General features: G+C 39.9%; 1 protein-coding gene across 1 annotated transcript in view; it reads left to right on the top strand.

The window, feature by feature from the left end:
• Positions 1–26,779, top strand: part of Negr1 (neuronal growth regulator 1) — a 661,063-nt gene that overhangs the window by 195,561 nt on the left and 438,723 nt on the right. The gene's annotated exons all lie outside the window — the stretch shown is intronic.

The following is a 26,779-nucleotide window of genomic DNA, read 5'->3' as shown; positions in this document are numbered from 1 at the left end:
TGTTTTTAAGGATTATTTTTAACATCATCATCCTCTCTCTTCCTTTCTTTGTTTTTCTTTCCTTCCTTTCTTCCTTCCTTATTTCCTTCCTTCCTTCCTTAGTTCCTGTCTTCCTTCCTTTCTTTGTTCCTTCCTTCTTTTTTCTTATTTCATGTGTGTGTATGCTTGTAGACATGCAGATGTGTAGAGAGGTATGCTTGTGCCACAGAGTGCCTGGGGAGGTCAGAGGACAACTTGCAGGGCTTGGTTCTTTCCTTCTACCACATGGGTCCAAGAGATTTAACTTTGTTACCAGATTTGGCAGCAAGTGCCTTTATCCACTGAGACATCTGCAAGACCCTAGGATCATTTGTAACATGAAAAGGAGAGTGGCCTGAACCCTGGTTGTCAGCCAGCATTCTCTTGACTCTGCTTCTGTCTTGGACTGAGCACATCCTACTTCAGTTCAGTGTGTCAGGGCAGTAGAGTAGGTGTGATCTTATCGGAGGATAGAATAACACATACCAGCGTATGGTATGCTCAAATACCCCAAGGATGCTCTTTTCCTTGGTTCATTAAATGGTTTTGTCTTTCACTTTAAAGCTTTACATAGCTCAACTCTCATTTGTTATTCTAATATCTGTTGTTGTTATTAAGTTTTTCATCTTAGTGTTTTAAACATGAAGTGTAATCTGTCATGCAAGCTTTACATTAACTTTAAAAAACTCCTGCTTTAACTTACAAGATGTTTCTAATTCCATTATGGGGGATTAAGTGCTATGGCTCTCATTACTAGAAAACAAGTCTCTTCGCCTCTCTGTGTGGAGGAATGTGTGCCTGCATTTTAAAGGCCACTAAGCCTCTTTAATATTCCCCTGATAAATCAACTTTAGGATTCATTCAGCTGATAGACATGGGGAGAAGCTGTGAACTCTTAGCTCTGAGATAACAGACACATGAGCAAACAAAGTGAGGGAATTCTATTAGTGTGAAGGGTTTAGGATTAATGTGAGCCGGACAGGTGCTGAGCTCTGCTCAGGTTCCAATCCCGCCGTGAAAAAGATGAAACCAGTGGCCTTTGCACAGGGTCTGTTATGACAGCTGATTTCTAATGCAGAGAAACTACTGTGCACATGGACAGGACACACATGACAGACCATGAATTCCTGGTACCTTATTTCTTAATTCACTCTTACATCTCCAGGTTTTTTATTGTCTCACAACATCACAAACCAGAGGAAATAATTTGTGGAAATAAAATAATGGTAAATAAAAGGGGTAGGCAAGCAATTTATTCTTACAATTTTATGTATTTTTATCACCTTATATCATCTTTGCTGTCTTCAAATATCTGGATAAAATTTAAAGACCTAGGTGTGGTTGGTAGACCTCAAGAATCTTGCAAGATCAGTGGATTTAAGTGTGTAGCCTTTAAAAGTAAGAACATCGTTTCTTGGATATGCTGTGAAATTATTCTCAGAAGTCTTGTATCATGATTAATATATAAGTCACATAAGTAACATTTTAGTATTAATTTATATATTTTTGCAACTATATAAAAGCTATTTGGATTCTCTTGCACTGGATACATAACCAATAGCCCTATAAAGTAATCATTTTATTTAATTATAAAAATATATATCCATATAGTGCCTTAAAATCGATAATAATTAACAGTAAACTGCATACTGATGATGCCATAGTCCCCATTTCCTTTTCTTGCCATATTGCTATGGATGAACTACTCCAAGCATTTAAGAAGCTTGGATATCATGCCATTCTCTGAAGGAAAGGTCTTTGTCCATCAACAGTATGCCTCCTATAACTTTGCACATCTTTTCTTATAAATAAATGTGAATTGTTGAATGAATCATTCTTTGTTTTCTTCTTCAGTACTTTACTAATCTAAAATGAATCCTGGAACTAGGTTACAAATATTTGAATTTTGTTTTTTATAGTGCTTGATTTACTTTGCTGTGGAATTTTCGAATTTACATTTCTAAAAAGAATTATTTATAATTTGCTGTTCTTATTGTTTCCTTGTTTGGGTATCCAAATTATGGTTAATCAAAGCACAAGTGCACAATCTTGTGCTTATATCTAATTGAATTCATTTAACAATGGTTTAGAGTTTTTCAAATAATGGATGGGATTTTCCCATAAATCAGAGAGCCAGCTGGTCTTGCAACATGACCTTTGGTTCTGATTTAATTTCTTCAGTTCAGTGAAAATTATTAGTTTTCTTCATCTTACTTTTGACTGAACTTTTTCAGTTAAAAATATAGAACAACTATTGTTTTAAATAGATACTTAAAGTGTCTTCCTGAAGTTGTCGAAAATGTTTTATTTTTAATAGTCTCTCTTTGTTTATCTCTCAGTTGCAGTATGGTTTTGATAACTTCTTCCTGTCAGGAGATTCATGTGTCTCTTAGGCTCTGTGATGTTAGAATACTCTGTTATTTCTGACTTCCTAATACTTCGTTTTCTATTTCTATTTCCTATTGAAATCAATCTCTGCGTCCCTCGAATTTATTATCTCATGTTTCTTTACGAATATAGGTGTTGGGCCATCACTTTTCAGTATTCAGTTATGATTTGTGAATGATTGTTTTCTCAAAGTGTTCTTTTTAATAATATGATGTTTAGGTGCAATAAGGTTCTGTTTTTATTTGGCTACTGAGTTCAGTTATTTACTTTTAAATTCCCATTATAGTTCCTTCTTTGATCATATATTAATAGAACTCTGTTATGACACTTCCATGCAAAGGAGGTTTTACAAATGTAACTTCTTTTTTATTCAAGATATATTTGTTGTCAGAATACAGTCATTGCAAGGATTCATTGAGAGTTTTAGTACTGTCAGCACTTAATAACTCTGCGCTACACACTATTGGCTCAACCAATTGTGGGTAAAAATCTCCAGAGAAACTATGACCTCCATGGTTCTGACACTCCAAACTTGAATTTGCCACCCTCTGAGCACCAGGCTAGCTTCATGGTGCCCCTGCAAGGAAAGAAAGCTTGGCGCTGCGGTTTCAGTGTGATGTCCAGTTATATTATACCTACAAGGATTATATGTGCTCGGAAGAGGAGATGTCCAGTGCATTCACTGCCATGGTTTCCAGCTGCTGTGCAGGGGAGGGAGGCTCAGGAACCTTGTGGACACCAAACCTCAAACTTTAAGCCTCACAAACATATTAATTTAATATTATCAAACAACTTCCACTCACTCTCCCATGGATCCCTGATAATCTCTGAATTACTTGTGATATGCACTGCTACATGAATGCTTTAAATTGCTGGGATATTGTATTGTTTGGGAATGATAACAGGGGAATAGTGTGTCATGCTCTGTGGAGCTGGGCTTACATTGTTGTCCATTGCAGCATAGAATCTTATGCCTCTGTATTAGGCAACTGCACTCACTGATGTCAGTGTAGTCCCTAAGTCTCCCTGGGAACTTTTGGGAATGTCTATTTTGCATATCTGTGTATGCAAGATCAATTGTAGATTTCAGAACAAGAATGTTATGGGCTGGTTATATTTGCACAGCAATTACACTGTAGACTGTGTGAAGCAGATCTGTATGTGGGGTGTGGACAGGTTATGTTCAAACGTGATGTCATTTTATCTAAGAGATTTGGACATCTGTGGAGCTGAGCGTCCAGTTTGTTTCCCAATGTCGGCCTGCTGTGGACATCCCGGGGAGAGGGTGCACTGAAGTTGTGACCATCTCAGTGGCTCTTGGGGTTCCTTTTATTTCTGTTTGAAGTACTGATCAATTATAACCACTGGCTAAATCTCATTAATTAATGAACTCGTTCACATCTTTGTGTACATACCTGTTTATTTTTCAGATCTGATTAATTTGGTAATTATCAGAATAAGTGTGGAGACACCCACTGCTTTCATGGTGTTTATTATTGCATCGTAGACGCCATGCCAATCTGATGTTTAAATGTCCCCCTGCTGTGTTTTCTTCCACACACAGTTAGACCTTTTGTATATGTTCTGTGGTGCAGACCTAAAAATACAAACTTAGTCTCTCTGGCTTTGTTGGTGGTAAAGTGATGGTTTGATTTGTTACTTAAACTTTGATTTATTTGGTACTAACTATGGCAGATTCTTAAGAATTTACCTAACATTTTTCTTATCTTGACTTTAATTACCAAAGTCCTTTTATGGTTTCTCTTTTCTCTCTCTCCCTCTCCTGTTTCTTCCTCTTTCCCCTCCTCTCCTTCCATTCCTCAGTATGTCCTTAAGCCTCCCCCTTCTCCACATTTATGTCTGTCTTTTGTGATAATGTAAGGATTGGATATGTATGTGTATATATATATTATGGTTTTGTTTCCTCTGATTGTGGGTGATGCTGTCAAGCACCCTCACCATCCCTTCATCCAGAAGGACATTTTGTTTTTCTGGCCAATGTAATAAAAGTGCTCTTTTTAGAATTATGTTATGGGAGTTGATTTTCATTTTGACCTCTCATTTTTCCTAGGTCCTAGGAATTTTGTGGTACTCAGAATGTGGAGACAGTTCCCTTGCCTTATACAGCATTGTGATTTTGGCCTCTGAGGATTTCCTTCTTTTTCCTTCTGCTAAACTATACTTAAAATATTTTATCTTTTCCACCTGGGGATTGTTTTCTTCACAATCTGTAATAATTTTTGCTGGAAACAAACAGGGAATATTGAAAAGGCCTTTCAAGTAACATAGCATCGCATTCAAATGATTTTTCTAAGTGCCCTGCTCTGGTTTCTATTGATTTGGTGTGCTCACTGGAAAAGCAGGGATTCCACAAGTACTGTGCGGCATGAAGTCTGGGACTTAGCTTCAGTACCTGAAATGGTGAGCTCACATCCACGAGGAGCCTATTATAGTTAGGCAAAGAATGACTATCATGAAGAAGCAAGCTGATGGCTCTGGAAATAGTTTAAATAAGTGTGGGACCATGTAGAAATGTGATACACGGCCTCTTAACTGAGTGATGAATCTGAATGGCCATCCAGATCAATAGTTCTCAACCTGTGAGTGGTGGCCCCTCTCAAAACTCTTTGTCTTCTAAATATTTACATTGTGATTCGTAACAACAGTAGCAAGATTACAGTTACGAAGTAGCAACATAAATAATTTTGTGTTTGGAGTGTTACCACATCACGAGGAACTGTATTAAAGGGCCATAGTGTCAGGAAGGCTGAGAACCACTGGTCCAGATCTCCCCAAAGAAGTGCCAAATTTAGCATCACAGCAGAGTCAGCTCAGAAATGCCTTTTCTGCCTGAAAGTCCCTTGTTGGTGGAGATGTATTCATTTAGATTTTTTTTCCATCAATGGTACTTTTACTTGTAAAATAATCCCATTTAGTTATTCTTAGTTAATTTGATACAGGTGTGGTCACTGTCCTCTATCCTGCTTTCTCTGTTAGTGTGTGGGGGTGATTTGTAGCTTAGCATTTGGTGATGCTGATGGCCTTGTATCCTGTGTCCTTGTGATGAATGCTGCGTGTGCACGTGTGACTGACATACAGTGCTATAGTCGCCTAGACCCGTCTTCTGTCTCTTCAGTTAGACACACCTTGTCATTCCCACCTACTATCTCTGGCTTAGAGTGAAGATCCCAGTATCAACATCAGCACCTCCGCTTTTCCCACACATCATATCCGGTCCATGACGATAGGCATCCCTCCGTACTCAAACTCCTTACTGACGCCTGTTCCTTCTGTCTTCCGGGGAGATTTGTTGCTTCCACTCTCTGTCCATGTTCTTTGCAACTAAACACTGTTGGGAACTGAGGATACCTTACCTGTTCTCCATTTAGATTCCATCTGCCTTCTCATCATGCACAAAGAAATCCTGAAAACCTGACAAAATATGTCCCCAGACAGCCATGCAGCCTCCTGGGATTCCAGGATTTCTCTCTAATATCAGCCTCCACCTGCTCTTCAGCCACTCAAGATAAGTTTTCCCTTATTCTGCATTAGCTTCTTCATGACAGTTGCCATATTTGGGATTTTTGTTTTATCATTGTGACACTGTTTATTTTAGATGTTTCACGGATTAACTGTACATCACAATTGCCTGAAGTGTTATGAAAATGATGTATGTGTATTTTCATGTTTGTGTGTGTGCATGTAACACAGTAGACTATTTCAGTACCCGATTCCAGAAAATCCTCAATAATAACCCTTCAATAGAAAGGAGAGAGAGAGAACTTGGCCTTTAATTCTTGTTTAAAGGCTCTGGAGTACAGATCAACAATTGATTTGGCTTGTTTTCTTCTACATGCAGTAAACCATGCTCGTGAATGTTTGTTCTCTATTCCTAGACCTTGAACACTGTTTGTGTTAAAGTAGACTTTCTACAGCGTGTTCACAAATTCAAACCCTCAATTTTTCCCTTTCATGCAGAATACAAAAAAAAAATGTGCAGCATTGTTAGTGGCTGTAACAAGCTCTGAAATTTTTGCTTCTACATCCAGTTGTTCATGTGTTATAGAAATATATACATCAAATGAGCTAGGCACAAATATAAATTCTCAAAATCTCAGGGATCAACAAATAAATTTATCCTAATGGAGCTTCCATTCTCACCACAGTGGTGAGTTCCTATAGACTTCTGTAGTTTTGTAAATAGGAATATCTATGCCAATCTGGAAATCATCATGAAATTAAATAGTCCCTGTTCTTTAATTCATTATAATTGAAACTGTTATTTTTGTGGAGATGTTTAAAATAACATCTCAGAGTCACTTCAGAAGATACTTTTTTCTTTAAACTATGATTAATTAATAGAAAACCAATTATGTGCAAAAGAGAAGAACTATATTGTGATAGAGTCACTAGAAATAACCACTGCTTCTGTCTGTGTGAGCTTTTCCACAGGGGAAAAATCCCGCTGAGGTGAAACTCCTAAGATACCTTAGAAGATAAAAATATTGGATTGTATAAAACTTCGTTTGAATTTCCAAAAACCGATTCTTCAGTTTTTATTTTTTAACTCATTTTCTCAGTAAACATTTTTCGAAGTGAAAAGCTCCAGGTACCTTGTCAAGCCCTAAGGCATTTACACGTTTGATGACACTGTGGAGTGTCTTCTAGCATAGCTATCTAGGTGACAAATGCAAGTCAAAGGCCTTTTGATGGCTGATACAATGTAGCAGGATGGCAAAGCCGGACTCTCCTGCAGCTCCCCAGTTCCCAGCATGCTTTGCGGCTCGATGGTGCTCAAGCTGCTCCATACCAGCCGACCTACACTGCTTTCTTTCTTGCCATCGATCTGTTTGTATTTCCGGCTCCTCTAAATCCCCTTGACTTCTACATATGTACGTCAATGTATGTGTTAAACTTACAACTGTATGTATCCATGACTCATGGCACAGTATTCATGTTCTCCCTATAAAATGAAACAATGAGAGTTCATACCTACAGCAATATGACACGCAATGCTTCATTCAATAAATCACTATTTTGTCCTTCACACTTAAAGCTGAAAAATAAGCTAATTATATCCTCTTAAGAATAATTGTGTTGATAATTTAGTTAATTGCAAAAACAAAACTAAATAACAACCATAAAAAATAACAAAACCAGAAGTTAGAGTTAAGTGGGCACAAAAATGGAATTTCTAGAAAGACCAAACCACTTATAGTACACAGTAAACACTCTTTGGTTGAACCCAAACGCCTCTGGGTTAGGAGTTTAAGCTTCTATCAGTAGCTGTTACCAACTTCCCAGTGTTAGGGCTAATGTCCCCATAGGTAAAAGCACTTAGATGTTAAAGCATCCTACATCATGGTTACACTACCTTCATCTTGATAGGGACAGCGCTGTGAATTTTAAATTCACACAGCCTACCCGTGTGTGTCATCTTCCAGATGGTTATCAAGCCTTTGGTGTTTTGCGGGCCAATGGACTTAGAAGGGAGAGGGGGTTGCAGAGGCACCTAGGCCTTAGTCTGTAGTGTGGTTATCACTTTCACACTTGGATCATCCGGCCAAGCCAACTTCTCAGATCAATTTATCTTTGAGAGGGGCGTGCATGTGGTGAGCAGTGACTCACTGCCATAACTCAGTCATGCACCGACAGATCTTTAATGATCGCAATGCAGTATTTGCCAGGCCTTTCGAGCAGCCATTGCTACTAGTCTTGCTCATGCTCAGTGTCCTTGGATTTCATTTCTTACTTTCAGCTTAAATTCCTATTCTTCTCATCAGGTCAGCTTGCTTATTTCTGTAAGTACAAAACAAATCAGCCAGGGAAACATTAAGAAACTCGCTGGATTTAAACAGATATTAAATATAAAACTGCAAGATTAAAGTGATCCAGAATGAAGATGAATTCCCTAAATTGAGAAAATTGGCTTAAAATACAAGCCCCAGGTGCTGATTTTGCTCTATCGTGAACCAGACATATTCTCAGCTTTGGCTTGTACTATTCAGTAGGAGACCACCATAGTTCTCTGACATTACAGTTGTGAACCCCTGGTCATCTTGCCCGTGGTGGGAAGAGAAGACAGGCTGAGCAGTGCTTGCAGTGTGCTGGCTGCCCATCACAGGTTTTTAGAACATTCTAGATGTGAATACTCAGGCTGATAGGATAATAAAAGACATACTTTATCATTGTATTTTTGAAATATGTGTTTTTTTAAAAGAAGATAAACATGCTAGTACACTGCATATTTCATACTCTTTTTAAGGAAAAATGAATTTCTGATTTCACTTACAGTCATAAAAGCACCAAAAGAGTAATTACATTTAGTAATTGTAGCTTCTGAGTATGTTCATATGACAAATTCTCATATACGCGTTATATTCATATGCACACGTGTGTAGATAATTGTGTTTCCTTCTTTAAAAAAAGGAGAAGCAAATATCGCTGGTATGATTGTCCATGATTGCTCTGTGGATATCAGCAATGCAGAGAACTTATAGTACTGTGTGCAGCCCAGTCTAACTTGAACTTCTCAGAATACATCCTTACAAAATAGCATTGTAATACCGTGTAAATGCCAGCTAAATGCCTGTGCTTTGGGGCTGTGTTTGTGAAAGAATTCATCCTTGTGGCTTGTTCTAGACAGCTTAAGCTCAGGCAAATAGGAAGAGCAGTTACCTGTCAGACCCCTATAATTAGTAGATATTCCTGTGCAAAGATGACACCACTATTAACCTGAGAATACAAGTACTTATTTAATATTTATTTGTGGGTTTTGGAGATGGCGTCTTTTTGGATAGCCTTGGCTTGGGATCAAGTATGTGAATTGAAAATTATCCCTCTTCTGCTTCCTGAGGAGCTTAAACTCAATCAAGAACAGTACTAACAATGACAGCTAAAGACTATGGTATCAGTTCTAAGAATACCTTCTTTCCAGGTGAATTAATTTGTTTTCATTGTGAAATGTTTTTCTTTCTCCTTTAATTAAAGATGAATAGTTTTGTTGGTAAAGTAGTCTGAACTGGCATCTGTGTTTGTAGAACGTTCATTTAGGCCCTTCTAGGTTTCAGAGTCTCCATTAGAAGTCAGGTATTATTCTAGTGGTCATCTTTTATGTTATTTGGGCTCCTTCCCTTGCATTCTTTAGTATTTTTTATTTCTGTACATCTAGTGGTTTTTTAATAGTGCATTTTGGGGAATTTCTTTTATGGCCATGTTGACTTACTTTTCTGTATGCCTTTTGCATCTTGATATTCATCTCTTTATTTAGGTTAGAAATACTTTCTTGTACAATTCTGTTAAAAATATTTTCTGTACCTCTGACCTGGGTTTCTTCTGCTTTTTCTATATCTGTTATTCATAGAGTTAGTCTTTTCATAGTGTTCCAGATTTCCTAGGTGTTTCGTGCCTGATTTTTTTTTAATTTAATATTTTCTTTGACTGAGGCATCTTTTTTCCTGCCTCGTCTTTGGGGCTTGATATCACCCCTTCCACATATTTTAGTGTGCTGATAAGGTAGAAAAGAAATGAAAATGTGTAAAATGATAATGGTATTTATTAGGTAAAACTTGGAGCTCCTAACAGAGTCCAACTTTATCATTTTTCAAGTTAGAGGCTTTCTAGTAGTTTCTTTTATAGTGAAGCCTTCCTGAGATGCGACTAGGTATAATAATGTAGCAGAAATGGAACCAGTGTAATGTTTATAATGCAAACTGAACAGCACACACTAAGAAATCAATAAACACCAGTTATTACGATGACAGTATTGACAAGTACCACTTCCGAGGGAGATGTTTTGTAAGTGGTACATCTAAGAAACGCTGCCTATGGGATAGTAGAACTGCTTATTAAAACCACCTTCAGTGATTCCGGGAGCTTTAAAAATGTTAACGTGCATTGTGACTCTCTTGAAATTCCACAAAGTTTACTTAATTATGAAAACCCTACACCATTTTCTCCCCACAGAACATCTCTTGTAATGGGCATCCCCCCAAATTTTTAAATAATTTCTTAAGAAAATGTATAACCATTATCACCATGCATGAAAAACTCAGAATGCTTAGTTTTCAATTGCTTAAATTAAACAAACGTAGGCTAGTTATCAAATATCAGAGTTGAGGATGGTTCACAAGTGAGTGGTCATGATGATGTCAGTCAGGGAACCAGGTTATTTTAGAGAAAATTTTAACTCCATCAAAATCACTGTATCTCAGGACATTATAGATATTCTAGCATAACCTCAAACTGATAACTTGTAATATGACCTACTGCTACTGTCGGTTTTGTAGATGTTTGATTACAAACACTGTATATTACAAGAACACATATACTTCAGCATGGACATTTACACAGGGAAATTTCCCTCCCACCATGGACAAAAGGACAAAGATTACATGAGAAAAGACAGACCAATTTATTAACTCACAGCTCTGGAAAATCTCTGCATAGAGGAGTGTGGTTTAAAAATGCTTTTCTTTTAATTCAAGAATAATTCAGAGGGTGATGGGAACAGGAAGTGATTAAATAAGGGAAAGATAGGTTGATAACAAAGTATGTCCAAGTCTGTTTTGCCTCAAGAATGTACTAGAATGTCAAAGTCTTTCCATGGATACTGAAAGTGTTAGTCTTTCTTCCCATGGGTAGAGTTCAGTTCAGAGCAACCCAAGTGGTGACCTTTCTTCTCATTGCTTTCTTCCCTGGACTTTATAGTAGGAAGCCAGTTTATTTCTGTCCTATTTTTAGTGTAATGGGTCTAGCGATCTACACTTTTGAAAAACACACTTTCTTTACTATGAAAGCAAAAGTACAGACAGTAGTGTTTGTTTGTTTGTTGATTGGTTGGTTGTTTTTTTTTTGTGTGTGTGTGTGTGTGTGTGTGTGTGTGTGTGTGTTACTCCAAGTTCTTTAACACAGTAAGGCCTTGGGCACACTCTATGCTCCAAACTATCTCCAAAGGTCCTGAAATTCCTACTCATATGGGTCCCTACATACTCCAGGACATTTCATTTACATCTATTGCTCTGTGAGCTCTTATGTACTCCATATCCAACTCAGGATGCTACTTCAACATTGCCAGTTCTGGAAGCTTCCAAACTCCTTAGATTTGGAGCCAAAGTTGATTTTCTCTGAGTCCCATGGCCCTGTCTACAGAACATAAGTCATTTGTCCTTACGTAAACCAGGATGCCATCGAGTTCCACCATGCCCCATTTCAAGCTCCAATTACTACAGCCTGCAGAGCACATACGCTGTACAGTCATCTGTAGGAGTTCCTTTCTATGCCTGGAAGTGTCAGATGTTTGAGGGCAAACACTGCAGCTCATTAATTTCTGGCATGTCTGTGGATTCTTGCTTGAGCTCTTTTATTGGCTGTGATGACCTCATTGTGTGTTTGTTAGGAAGTATTTCCATCCAGGGGATTAGCCTGAAGGTGTGGGAGCTTTCTGGGTTTACCACCTAGTCTCTGAGAGTGTTTGATCTGCTCAGTCATCAATAAGTAAATTTCGTGTTATTACATAAAGTTAAACTCTCCATTCTTGGAGCTATCTTCGCCCCCCTCCCCACTGTTTCTTTCAATTATTCTAATATCCACTGTATGCTACATAGGTCCTTGCCAGTAATGAGCGTCTTGGATGTGCTGAGCTCCTCTGAATTCTCACTGTTGTCTCAGGACTCCATGGTCTCCTCTATTTGTTTAATCCATTGCAGGGGGCTTCTGTGTCTAGCTCCCCCTTGTGGCAGGGCTGGAAAGCCAGAGGTGTGTTTTGAAGATTAGCCATGCCAAGCCTCAGTCCCTCTAGTGCCTAAGACTGACCCCCCTTAGCCTAAGCTAAGTTTCTTTAGAGTTGCAGATAGCCCTGCTTGCAGAGAAAATCCCCTGCCATCTTCTGAGAGAGGGGATATAAATAGCCAGGGGAGAACTTCCCAGTGCTTCAGTTGAGCCTGGCAGGTGCATAGAATTGTGTACTGCACATAGGGCAGAGTGGCATTTTTATCCATTTCCCTCACATTCTCTCCAGGGAACAGAAGGAGGGAAAAGAAAGAGTATGACTTTATACTAATTAAAAAGAGAGAGACAGAAATACGCGTTATGAAACTGGACATTTTACGGACACCATTTTTTCTTTTTCCCCTTCTGCTACTGCCCAGCAACCCTGTTTTCCTCCTCCACATACAGGAAAGGAGCATCATTTTTTTTTTATCTTTCTCTAACTACATCTTACCAGACTTACAAGTGTGGAATGTGGGCCTACCTACATGGTCAGATCTCTTCATGGCTGTCAAAGACTGGATTTCATCTGATTTTTTTTTTTTTGCCACTAAATGAAAAACACCTGTTTTGACTCTTTTTCCTTCCTTTTGTCCAGCAGCAAATACGACTGACAGGTGGGCAAGAGGGTGGCATCAGGAATTTAGTTCTCAGTCATTATATTTTAACCCCCCTCTCTCTTACACACACACACACACACATACACACAATGCTTCCTTTCTTGTCTTTCCTCTACGTGTCCTTTTGACAGCTAAGATGATTTTATAGTATATCCAATCTGTGCTTTTAGGAGACAGGAATTCTTCACTTACCTGACTTAACTGGCAGTAACTTGCTGTGCCTGACTTTACAATTAGATCTGTCCTTAAATTACAATACCTGGATTTGTTTCATTGATCCCCAAGGATCACAATGCCTTTGATGCGTCTGTATTGGCAGATGCTGCAGCCAAATACAGGAAAAGCACCTGACTGCCACTATTGAGTGTCTTGGCATGTAACACCTCCTAAATCCAAAGCATTAATGGTCTGCAAAGGGGAGCAGAACCCAGGGTCTTGAATGGAGAGCCTTGTGGGTTGCTCTCAGTGCCGCAGACTTTAGGGCACACATGTCCATTCCCAGATGACAGCTGGGAAGCACTCCGAGAGTGTGCTATCTAGAGTTTATTTTTAATCTGAAGATTGTGCTTTTGATAAATATAGCAAAACAGCATTTAAAAGTGGAATGATTTTAAAAAAAGAAGGAAGAAAAACAGGAGTTTGGAAAAGTATGCTTCTTTTGGATTCAAATGAAACTAAAATTAGAATCTTATGTAAGAATCCATATGTGAGTGTTCACACGAGCAGAGAGCACCCAGGAAAGGCAACGTCCCTAGCATGTGAGGGACACGGGATATCCTGCTACCTTTATGGCTGAGGTGATGATGATGATGATGAAGGGCCTATGTAATTGAGTTCTGGTTATTTTTCTTACGGCAGCAACAGGGAATTGTGAAAGTGGCTGATGGTCTGTTACACAGCATGGCAGGCAGGTGGGTTTAGCAATTCCTGGCAGTGGTGTGCCCGAGGAAAAGGTTCCAAGGAAGATTTGTCACTTCTGTACTCTACCCAAAGTGATCTCTGAGGGTACAAACTCAACCCAGCAGGTCACCTGGCAGATACTGAAAATGGCCCAGGGCGAAATAGTTGACTCTCAGGGTTACCATGGACCTCTCACTCCGGACTACGTGCCAGGTTGATTATGGGGCTGCACACAGTACAGCATACAGACCAGCATTCAGCTTTAGCCACTTCACAATTCCACATCTTAGAGAAACCCAAAGCCATGGTCTTTCTGTACGTGAGCTGTGATCCTTCATCAGGCCCTGTAGCCAGAGCTGTGATCTCATTGCAGGCTCCAAACCTCCCAGGGAGGGAGGCGCCATAAATGGGAAGTGAGAGCCTTCTGCAGTCAAGCCGCTTGGCCTGGGCCTTAGACTGTTGCACAGAACACATGGGGTGTGCTGATATGTACTGGCGACTCATGAGAGGGAAACGAAAGTGATGTGTTGGAAGAGAAAGATGCTAATATCAAGGAAAGCAGAGAGGCTCTGACGATTTTGTCTTTGGGCTGGAACCACTGCAAGGAAGTTTCTAACAAGTCTGTTTTTAAGCTGAGATTTGGGTACAGTAAGTCTGCTAAACTCACTTTACTCTCTTTTACAAAGGGGGTTCATAACAGTCGGCATCCATTCAAATCACCAATGAACTCAGACATCTACACCCCAGTTTTTCATAGAGTGATGTTGTAGTTCAATTTAGTGAAATTATAGGTGCAATGTCTCCATTTACTTATACAATTAGATCATTTACCTACGTAGTGGGCTTCCTTCATTCTCTCTCCCCCACACTGAAATGCTTCTCCTCTGTCACACAAGCCTCCTATGACTCAATGATAAATAGTCCACTGGACTTGTCAGCCTCAGAAAGAAAAAAGACAAAGCACAGAGTATGGAATTAATGATGTTAATGTGTTTTATGAAGAATAAACCAGAAATATTACTAGATGGATAGATAATGACTGGGATCTCCAAAATATGCCCTGGACAAATTAAACAGAATTATTCTTATCTTATCCGTTCCAAACATACAGGATTTTAACAAAAAAAAGGAATAATAGTGGATTCTTCAAAAACTCACTTTTGTGTAGGAACTTGTTCAGCTCTGCCCTGTTCCCCTCTCTCCTGCCGCCGACAATACCTGACTTTTGCAAGCCAGTGGCGACAGACAATTGCAGCTTAACGTGGCCCAGCCAGAAGAAACCTGTGCTGGCTGGAGACCAGAGCCTCCTCCGAGCACCTTGGCCTCCCTGCTGCCAATCAGCAAAGCTCACACTGAGCTTGACCCAGAAAATCGGTTACACTGGAAAAGAGAAAATTTCTTCCTGCCCCCCTGCTGGCCCCCACTCTTATGTGCACTTTTTCACTCTTTGGACTTAGAAAGAGCAGAAGAAGTTTTAAAAGGATTTAATGCCTGTCTTCACTGAGATACTCTTTTCAAAAAGGAACCCCAAACTCTAAAAATGTGTAAAAAGTTATGAAGGAAATGGCCAATCGTCTATTTAAACTCCAGGGCATGAACTGAATGTGATCTGATGCAGTTTAAACTTGTTTAAAAAATGCATCTTTTTAAACATCCCCTAGGTTATTTATTTCATTCTTTTCCATGTGTGGGTGTTTGCCTGCATGTGTTTGTGTGCCATCCGTGTGCAGTACCTACGGAGGCCAGAAAATGGTGGTGGATCTCTGGTTGTGAGCCATCATAAGAGTGCTGGGAACCTGCCCCAGTCCTGTTATAATAGGGCTACTAGCTAGTTCCCGGCTGCTTAGCCCCAAAATAATCACAGAAACTGTATTAATTAAATCACTGCTTGGCCCATTAGCTCTAGTTTCTTATTGGCTAACTGTTACATATTAAGTCTTCCCATTTCTCTTAATCTGTGTATTGCCACATGGCTGTGGCTTACTGGGTTTAGTTCCCAGTGTCTGTCTCAGGCAGGGCTACATGGCTTCTCGCTAACTCTGCCTTCTTCTTCCCAGCATTCAGTTTAGTTCCCCACCTACCTCCATTCCCTGAGCAGGCCCAAGATAGTTTCTTTATTAACCAATGGTATTCACAGCATACAGAGGGAAATCCCACATCACCTCCCCTTTTCTGTTTAAATAAAAAGCCTGGGATAAAACCGGACTCGCTGAACATAGCGGACAATGAGGACTACTGAGAACTCAAGAACAATGGCAATGGATTCTTTGATCCTACAGCACGTATTGGCTTTGTGGGAGCCTAGGCAGTTTGAATGCTCACCTTACTAGACCTGGATGGAGGTGGGTGGTCCTTGGACTTCCCACAGGGCAGTGAACCCTGATTGCTCTTTGGGCTGACGATGGAGGGGGACTTGATTGGGGGAGGGGGAGGGAAATGGGAGGCGGCAGTGGGGAAGAGACAGAAATCTTTAATAAATAAATAAATAAATAAATAAATAAATAAAAGAATACCTAACTAATTGAAATATATCTTCATATATATAGAAAACCTAACATGACTATCAGCTTCCCTATTATAGATGATTTCCCTATTAACCTATATTTCTTAATTATACATTACATTTTTAAATGAGCTGCACACATAATACCTTAATCAAGATCAGAAATACATATACACAGTATAACAAAATTGACCTTATATTTGTATCAATAAACCAAGATACACACCAATGCAAACCTCAATAGCAAGGTCCTCTGCAAGAGCATGCATTTCTTTTAACCGTGAGCTTCTCCAGTCCATTTTTGTGTAAAGAACTGGTTATTTATTTAGAGTAAACATTTTGAACATTGAATGGACTAGAGTTAGATCCCATGAAGGGGAAGAGAAATATGGAGAAGCAGAAGCTTATTAAAACATCAAACTAAAGCAAAATTTGGGCCCTAACCTTTGTATAATCAATTATATAATATATATTAGTTCTATTTCTATGGAGAACATATATAAAATATATCAAAACTAATAATAATAATAAAACTAATATCAGAACTAATATATACTATATATTAGGTCTAGTATATTTGTTAGTTCTGATATACATATATATGTATATATATGTGTGTGTGTGTGTGTGTGTGTGTGTGTGTGTGTGCATATATGTGTTTGTGTATCTCAAAAGGGATTCTTTTAGAGTGACTTGTAGGCTATGGTCTGACTAGTCCAAAAATGATCATCTTTGATGGATAATCCAAGAATCCAATAGTTGTTCAGACCATTTTAGTAGAATTTTCAACTGTCTTAGCTCCTAACTCCTGCAAAGGCATGTCTCAGTGTCAGGATAGATGAACTTGCCTATAAATGAGGTAAAAGAGTCAAAATACAAAATCTTCCTTCTCCCTTGTCCTCTTATGTGGGCTGCCACCAGAAGGTGTGGCTAGATTTAGTATGGGTCTTCTCACCTCAAATGATGCAATCAAGAAAAAAAAATCCCCTCTCAGGTATGCCCAGCTGCTTGGGCTTTTGCTGATTCCAGATACAATCAAGCTACCAATTCCAGATATAGTCAGGCTGACAACCAACACAGGCCATCACAACATTCCACCACCATGTTTTACTTTGCCCTTTCATGAATCCTTTACATCATCCATGTTCACACTTAAGCCACGGCGAGAGGCAATCAGCCAGGTCTGCAGGAACTCTTTACAGGCAGCCTAGCCCAGCTATGGCAAGCAGACACACTACACGTCTTCTCATGGTTGCCTGGAGGAAGTCAGGAGAATAGAAACTGGACTCAGCACACAGGATTGGAGTAGCTATGTTACCATTTTCAGTGGAACTTTTCTGAAAAGCTTCCTGAGAGTAATTGTCGTGCCCACTCCCCATCTCATTATGCAGTTAGACTCCTAGGTAATTATCTGGAGATTGATGTCAAAACAGACAACCTATCTGACACAGGTGGCCCTGTCCTTCCTCCCTGACACAGAGGTGACCCTCTTGAGCCATGCATTGCCACTTGGTTTGTGGTGCAAACATTCAGGACAAAAAGTAATTATTTTAGTAGAACATGTATCACATTTGTGGTAGAGAATTGGGATTCTAGGACTTTAAATGCACTGAGTGTGAGGCTTGGAAGTCCTTTGCTAGGCAAGCTTATCATCTTCACAGGCTCTTGGTGCTGACAGAGCTGGGACACTTTCATAGGCTAATGGAAGTGGACGCCCAGAAGTGCCAATGTGCATTAGGGAAATGGAAATCCATTCTGCTTCACGGGTGAATTTACTCTTCTCCAGAGATGGAATTTATTTGCATATTTTATTTCAATATATGTGAGTTCGCTGGGAGAGGTTTGAAATTAAATAAATGACATGATTAAACGGCAGACATAATAATGGCAAACCTGGCAGCTCATCGTGAATTTAGCTTTCCAAAGGAATTTAAACCTTTGATACGTGTGGTGATAATGACACCTGCCCTGTGAAAATGAGCGCCAGGGCACAGGAGATGGCTGGGAACGGGAAGGCATGACTGATAAAAACCGCACGCAGCACTCACTCACGAGGGAACATCCGAGAGGTACAGGGAAGTGGTGACAAGGGAGGCAGATGATTATGCAGTCGGGTCTCCTCAGTGATTTTCCTTCCAAACAGCTTTCCTGAATCTATATGTGTGATTGTGTCCTGACAAAATCACGTCATCACTGATATCACTGAAAGCATCTCACAGGTCGCTAAGTTGTTTTACAAATGGTGGTGATATGTAATCCTGGTTTCCTCAACATTCATCACAATCAAGCTTTACAAAACTACATGGAAGATAACTCATCAAAACAATCAGATTCTGTGTTTTAAAAATAGCCATTTATTGTAACACAATCCTAATTGCTCTTATTAACTAAAAACCTGAAGTCAAATATTAAAGGCTGAAAGCTGTAAGATCAGAGAAGCATTAGCTCTTACCTCTACCAATGCTCAGACTGAATAGGTAAGATTTTGCCTCTACAAATCTTCAGTCTGAATTCCTTGAGTTCCTGTCTCCTCCTGCCTTATATTCCTCTCTCTGCCCAGCCATATCCCTTCCTGTCTCCACCTCCCTATTGCTGGGATTAAAAGCACGCAACTCCCAAATACTGGGATTAAAGGTGTGAGCCACAATTGCCCAACTCTCTTTCTCATTTAGACTGGATCGATTTCAAGTAGCCCAGGATGGCCTTGAACTCACAGAGATCCACCTGCCTCTGCCTCCCAAGTGTGGGGATTAAAGGTGTTTGCAATTTAAGGACAGAGAGCATCTTTTCTATTAGAATGTGAGTTGTCCACCACTGGCGTCCTGGTCATAATGACTGCAGCATTGCTTCTGTCTTGGCGTACACTGGGATATCCTGAATTCACGGTGCCCATATCATCTTGCTTGTTTCCCACTCTTCTTAGTTCTCCATAGGAAACCAGTGCCACAGCCCAGCAAACAGAGCTGAGAAGCACAGTGGCTCGCTGTCAGCACTCTGGCGAGACCATGTTGCATAATGAACGACAGCTGCCTTAGCTGCCAGGGCTTGACCTGCAAAGAGCAGTCAGTGAAGCCGACAGGAATCCAGGCATCTCTGTCTCTACCTGGAATCCAGGATCCAGGATGAAGTAGGAGTTGTGAGTTCTTCTTCAGATAACCACCTCAGAGTCTATTGCAAGGTGTGCCACCGACAGTAATTGTAAGCTGTCTTTGTTCCCTTCTTATTAATCACAATGCTGAATCTTTAGATCCAAAGTACACGGATCTCCAGGGCATTGAAATAATTATGGAATCACATTTTTTTCCTAATTTCCATATTCTAGACCAAAGCACTATTGATGATTTTTTCCAGATATTAAAACATTTTTTTAAATTTTACCATACCAAGTTAGTGATGGTATATGTGTATATCATAAATGTCATAAAATTTTTATAATGCAGATTGAAATGCTTCCAGTTATTATAAATTGTCGTCTTTTTATTGCTGTCCAGAATCCATGCATCTCTATATTTTTATATATGTATATATAAAACATGCATATACAATATATGTGCATATATAAAACTTGTATATGTAATAAGCCATAACTTAAATGATTATGAATATAATACACAATGGACAAAGAAGGGATGGAAAGTGGACACAAAGGCTGCTGTGTAAAGCCGCCATTGGTTATGGGAAGCTTGCTCACCCAGTGGTCACCTCTGCTTCTTTCCTCTCCAGTGTCTCAGCTTTGCTTGGTCACCCAGAAATCAATAAACGAGATAAAGGATGCCCTTATTTCCTTCCCATTATTTTCTGATTCATTGGTCTGTGAACTGACCTGTAACTCCATGAAAGGGCTTGAGCACCAGGATAGTGATAAGGTTTTTTTTTTTAAAAGTCAATCATAGGCTTTATGACAACCATGAAGTAGAATAAAACACTCGATTCTGACATTCGTACAATTGAGTTTCCTCTGTGTTAAACTGAGTCTGAGGAATTCCACAAAATACATGGCTTTGATTACTTATTTATGTATCTTTTCGTATGCTGTTTTTTTTTTTTGTCATTTCTGCACCAAGCTTATATGAACCTGCTCCAAATGAGGGGGAGATCCATGTGCGCAAGTGAAAATTCAGTCCTGCAGAACAGCCACCACTGCCTCTTCTTAGACTATTCCTTTCCTAAGCCTCCTATTTTCCACCTCCTTAAAAACACCAAATCGTAGCTCTTAGGTTTTGTTAAGGTTATTTAATACACTGACCCTGCTTTCTTGTGTTTTATTTTGTCTACAACCACCGCCAGCCCTTGTTTATTTGGCTTTCTAATTAAGTGTTACTTGGGTGCTCTCCGAGTGGCTCTGGTGTCTGCTGGAAGTTTGAATGCTGCCACACTGCTTCAACGTGGGTTCGGGTACACAAGTGTGATATTTACAAGGCTCCCTGCAAAAGTCAATATTGTACCCAGCAGAGCAGAACAGAGGCCGGGCTGTCAAGCCTGACCTGCCAGCCTGACGCTCACACCAAGGAAAGAACCTCTACCTTTTTAGTGTTCTGTAAATATAGCTCTGTGCACATGACTATCTGAGTGCAGATCTGAGTTTCTGTCTCTGCATCACTGGTGTGTGTGTGTGTGTGTGTGTGTGTGTGTGTGTGAGAGAGAGAGAGAGAGAGAGAGAGAGAGAGAGAGAGAGAGAGAGAGAGAGAGCATGTGTGTGAGTGTGTGTGATTATAAGTGTGTGTGTATGCACAAATGAAAGTGCAAGTGTGTGTGAGCATGTGTGCATGTGAGTGTGTGTTTGTGTATGTCCGTGTGTGTGAGAGAGAGGGAGAGTGTGTGTGTGTGTGTGAGCATGTGTTCATGTGCAAGTATATGTGTGCTTGAGTGTTTGTGTGTGCAAGTATATGTGTGCTTGAGTGTTTGTGTGTGCAAGTATATGTGTGCTTGAGTGTTTGTGTGTGCAAGTATATGTGTGCTTGAGTGTTTGTGTGTGCATGTGTGTGCGTGAGCATGTGTGAATGTGTGTGTGTGTGTGTGTGTGTGTGTGTGTGAGAGAGAGAGAGAGAGAGAGAGAGAGAGAGAGACTCGGGAACCTCAAAAGCAGCTATTTGAACTCTGCCTTTTCCTAAGTGCTACTTTCAAACCACTATGGGTGAATAGCAGGTGCAACTTCCTCAGTATTTTTTCTTCATGTGCTTTTTCAGATTGTGACCCATGAGCAGCCATTACTGCCTGCAAGCCTAAGGACACACAGCTCTGGACTGCGTCCTTTGCCTTGGCTTGAGGAAGCCACAAGAGATCTGTGGTAAACCCTCCGTTGCCATTTGCAAAGAATAATTAATGAATTGCTGAGTTGCATTTTTAAAAGTTAGTATCGATTTGCATTTAAGAGTAGACAATCAATATGGCATTATTGATTAGTAATAAAGCCATGAAATTTTTATATTATTTCCTTATCTTATGTGGTTCTGTGACTCCAGCACTCTGCCACCCAATCCTTCAGGCCCCTATGGAAGGAACATTCATTCCAAGGTGCACGATTCTCCAGTCTCTCACAGAAACCATCTCTGCATCTTCACTGGACCGCAGGCCCCTGGAGACAGCATGAGGAGACATGTGACTTGTGCTCCCTCATGTCAGTCAGGATTTTTCCTTGTTGAGGTGGCATTGCTCATCCACAGCAAGGTAGACACTGCTCAGAACTCAGAGGAAATGACAGGATGCAGTGAACCACAAACATTGTCAGCAGTCATCCACCAGCCCAATTTAAAATTCCAGGGATGCATTTTTTTTTATAATTTCATAACCATTTCCACATCTTTAAAAATGTCTCACTAAAATAATATTGGTCATCAATAAAAATGATTTTTGACAATTCCTAATGCAGCTTATCTCCCACGTACAATGACGTGAAGTGGAGGCAGGAAGAGCATAAGTGCAGGCTCCAATTAATCATCTTATAAAGAAGCTAATTTTTAATGCGGGCAGAAAAAACATCATGTTAATCTTAGAAAATCTGTGACAAAAAGGAAAAAAAGCTTTAACTAAAAGAGAATGGAATTTTTTTATTACTTTCCTAATTTCAAAGTCAAAAAATTTATTTTAAAAAGCTTTATATTTTCTGCAACTAGAAAAATTGTAGTGTGGATTCTAATGTTGATTTTGCATTGAGGACATTTGGGGGAAAGGCACGTTTGTATTTTGAGGACCACATCTTCCATGGACCACGAGTCCGCAGAATCCAGAACTTCTCCCTCCCCCTTCCCTGCTGCCCCTGGAAGCTGGCTTTCCATCCCTTCAAGGCCCTGATATCTGACAGCTCCATGAAGGGATTGCCATCGGTGTTTGCAGCAAGCTTCTGCACTGCCAAAGAGCTGGCCAGTGCCCAGTACCTGCTTTTCATTGAGTTTTATTTCCATTGTCCTCTATTAGATAGCATGTTATTAATATGTCTATTTTCAACATTTCCATGGATTTTGTTTGTAGAACACCCTGTGCTGGGATCTCGCAAAGCACCAGGCTTGAAAGAAAGCTTTTCCATACTAACAGGCACACTGATTTCCTGCGATGCAGACTCTGCTCCAGAATGAAACCTCAGGTTCTGTTCTCAGAGCAGATCAGGTCTCAGAGGCTGGACGTGCTGAAACCAATGGAGCCCAAGAATAAAGCAAACAGTAAAGCAAATGGCAAATGCTGGAGAAAAAAAATCACCTTTACAGGGCCTGGCAAATTTCTCATTGATTCCCTGTTAGGTGCTATTTAAATAGAAAATGGCCTTTGTGACATATAGCATTAAAAATTAATAAAGTAATTTTTCAAACTTTAGGTATGATAAAATTAAATACAATTCCCTTTCTGATGTATGGTGGTAACCATTTACCTTAACAAAAAGTGCTTTTAAGTCTAAAAGCAATAGACTATATTTAGGTGGAAGTGAAGTTTCAAATTATATTATCAATTACAGTAAGTTGATAGAGCTTAAAAGGTGTAAATTTTCTAAACAGTTTTCCCCAGATCTACTGTATCTGTAAATGAAAACATTATTACAGAGAATCAAACATAATTATTATGAGTATTTAATATTGAGTAAAGATGCAATCAATGATACTTGTTTTAATTGTACTAATACTTAATTAACTTTACAAAAAATTCAAACTTACATGGAAACTAAAGACAATTTATGAAGAAAATGACCACAAGTCACAACCATTCTCAAAGAGTGGTCAGCATGATGCTGAAGTTTTCAGAATAAATCAGACACTCAGAATCAGAGGCTCAAGCTTAGATTTGAATGCACATTGGAGACCTAGGCTGTGATGCACAGTTCTTGTGAGTGCTGCCTTCAGCTCTGGGTTCATCTTAATTCATGCCACAATAACTAAGGCATGCAGAGTACACACAACTCACAGAACAGTGGCCAACATGCCATAGGCGTCAGTCATGAAGTTGACATTTGCAACAGAAGTCTTTGTAAGAAAACAGACTGCATCAGACACAGAGACACAAAGAAAATAGATTCACTAGTCACAACCCACAGCCAATGCCTGGAGCTCAGGAAGAAAGCTTTGACTCCATACAAACAGGAGTTGCCAGTGTCTATTGACCACGTGACCTCTGAGGAATGAATCTACAGCCCAGAGATGAGAGGGGAGCCATGGGCTCTAGGTACACATACACTCGGCCCATGAAAATTGGAAACATAAACCTTAGACATTTTCAGAAGGAAGAATTAACGTGAGCAAAACAGATGCTTTAGACACAGCCACAGCTTCGAGCTGGAGCTGAGACCCACTTGTCCCTGCTGCATATTCTGGCCAATCCACATCTCCTACAATTTCTGGTATTGTGTCATCTTCTGGAAAAGAAAGGGGAGAAAAGGTTTTGGAAGAGGGTGAGGTGATGGTTCAGTTAGCATGAAAAGTCCTTCAGACAGTCTGTAGGAACTAATGACGGGCATTATTAAACTTGAAAAGTTGAGGGAATAAAACAGAGTGTAAAACCCTATATACTTACCTGGCAGGGGAGATACCTTGATCACAAAGTTGAATTCTTAAGAATAGAAGAGATTTCCCCGAGTAACGATGGCCTCCTTGAATCCTGGAGTGGACATTCTTAGATTCGTTTCTAGCACTGTAATTCTGTGATGTCAAAATAATTGGACCTCAGAAAAAGTGTCTTAGAAATTTATTTCCACCATTGACGCAAAACTGAAAAGGAGATAAAATTCTGCCATCTGTACGCTTGCTAGATGGGAAGCACAAGACCCAACCCATTCAATCACGTCTTCCACATTTGGGAAAATAGTCCTGATCATGTGATGTTTCATCAAGATGTTTGTCTCCCAGAGCACAGAAACAGAAGAGTCATCCCAAGTGGATATGCTTCGTAGACATATGGAGTAATACGTAATACTGGATAGACATGTATAATATGTATGCATTTAATAGGCATAGTATTTATGTATGTTCTATAATGTAATCACATATAATGAAAGATTTGAATATGAAGTGATTAAATATAGATATAGACTCAAACTCACTGAAAAATGCATCCTTGTGTTTACCCCTCAGATAGAAACCTTCTACAATATGAATTTTCTTTGTTGTTGTTGTTTTTGTTTGTTTTCAAGATAGGGTTTCTCTATAGCTGTGGAGCCTGGAATTAGACTAAGATGGCCTCCAACTCACAGGAGCTCATAGAGATCCACCACCAACTTACTCTGTCTCACGAGTGCTGGGATGAAAGGCATGCACTGCCACTGCCCGGCTCTTTTCTGCTTTGTAAAAGCTGTAGTGTGTGTGTGTGTGTGTGTGTGTGTGTGTGTGTGAGAGAGAGAGAGAGAGAGAGAGAGAGAGAGAGAGAGAGAGAGAGAGAAAGGGGGGTGGGAAGAGAGAGAGAGTTATGAATATACGTGCACCACATACATGCAGGAAGGTGGAGAAGCCAGAGAAGGTGTTGGATCCCACAGGTGAAGTTACGGTTAGTCGTGAGCGACCACGTGGGTGCTGGGAACTGAATCTGTCTGCTTCAAAATTAGCATACTCTATTACACCTGTGCCACCCCTCCAGCCCTGATATTCATTTCTAAATTTGAGGATATTAAACCTTTATTTTAAAATTGTTAAGTTCTACAAATGAAATAAATGTTTCAATGTAAGAATATTAATTAAAGAGGAATACTTGATATAACCATGGAAAAGTAAAGGCATGGTGTCGGAGCTTATGTAAAAGTTATCGGACTATTCCTAGACGATATCTGCATGGCAGCCAGGCCTCCTCTACTTGGCATCTCTTCTGTTCATTTTGCAACAGTTTTGACGGTAATAAAATTTTTAAACAACAACAGCAAAATCCTTTTAGATTGAAGGTTCAGAAATTCACGTTATGCAACAAAATTTCCATGTTGGGTGACTGAGACTGTATTGATATTTGGAAACCTCAAAAGTAAAGAAATTTTGGAGTAATTTGATTTTAGCCATATTGACTGATAATGGAAACTTGTTTGTAACATAGAACTGAAGAACAGAAGAATTCCATATTGAGAGACATCAAGTAGAGGAGGCCTTGCTGTCACGCAGGTGTCCTCTAGGAATAATCAGAGTGAGAGGGAAAGAGAACACGATCCGCTTGGAGAAAGCAAGCGGTGATAATTTAGAAAATGCAGTTTTACGAGACTAAAAGGAGAAACAGGTTTTTAAAAGGATCAAGGAAAACAAAGACTGGAGAGAGGTCTGCTGGGAGCCCAGCCTCAGCTCTGGAAAGCACTTACCCAGAATGCATGGGGTCAAAGCTCACCAGTGAAGGATGTGTGTGGCACAGCAGGTTCCCCATCTGAAAGCAAAGATGCTCTTATTTATTGTCCTGTCTCTTGATCCTTTTATAGTTCCGGGAACTTTGTGGGGATAAAAGATTAAAGAGTCACCCAGGGAAAGACTGGTGAGGAGGAGAAAGATGGTGGGGGCGAGATCGCCCCAGCCTTGGAAAAGAGGGTGGTAGCGGCTAGATGTGTCTGAGGTGATTAGAAAGGGAGTCGTAATCAACATCAGGATGACAATGTGTTCTGTGATGGGTGATTCGGGTCACCAGTCTTAGGTAAACCTCAAAGCATCACTTTGAGGAAGTGTGAGGAAGAGCAAAGTGGAGCCTTAGATTCTAAGGGGGGGGGGCTGTCTTTAGAGTGTTGATTCTCAACCTGTGGGTCGTGAGCCCTTTTGAGGGTTGAACAGCCCTTTCACAGCGGTTGCCTAAGACCATCTGAAAACACAGATATTTGCATTATGGTTCATAACAGTCACATAACTTCCAGTTATGAAGTAGCAACAATAATAATTTTATGGTTTGGGGTCACGGCAATACGAGGAACTGCTTGAAAAGGACAGCATTAGGAAGGTTGAGAGAGAGCCACTGCCTTTGAAGAAACAGCACAGACCCAGTCCTGCAGCAGAGCATGGCCTTCACATCTCAATGAAAGCAGTATTGTGCCTTGTACCTCTTACAGCTAATTTGACTGAAAGTAGAATCTCACGTCCTGACCTAAACAAGCACAGCACATGTTTTGGAGTACAGCAAACTGATTGCTGTCAAAAGACTCCCTGCCTTG

The sequence above is a fragment of the Alexandromys fortis genome, unplaced genomic scaffold, assembly GCF_014885135.2.
Source record: "Alexandromys fortis isolate MF-2015 unplaced genomic scaffold, M_Fortis_MF-2015_v1.1 scaffold_68, whole genome shotgun sequence".
Classification (NCBI taxonomy): domain Eukaryota; kingdom Metazoa; phylum Chordata; class Mammalia; order Rodentia; family Cricetidae; genus Alexandromys; species Alexandromys fortis.
The sequence above is the reverse complement of the archived record's forward strand: the minus strand, read 5'-3'. Positions and strand labels throughout refer to the sequence as shown.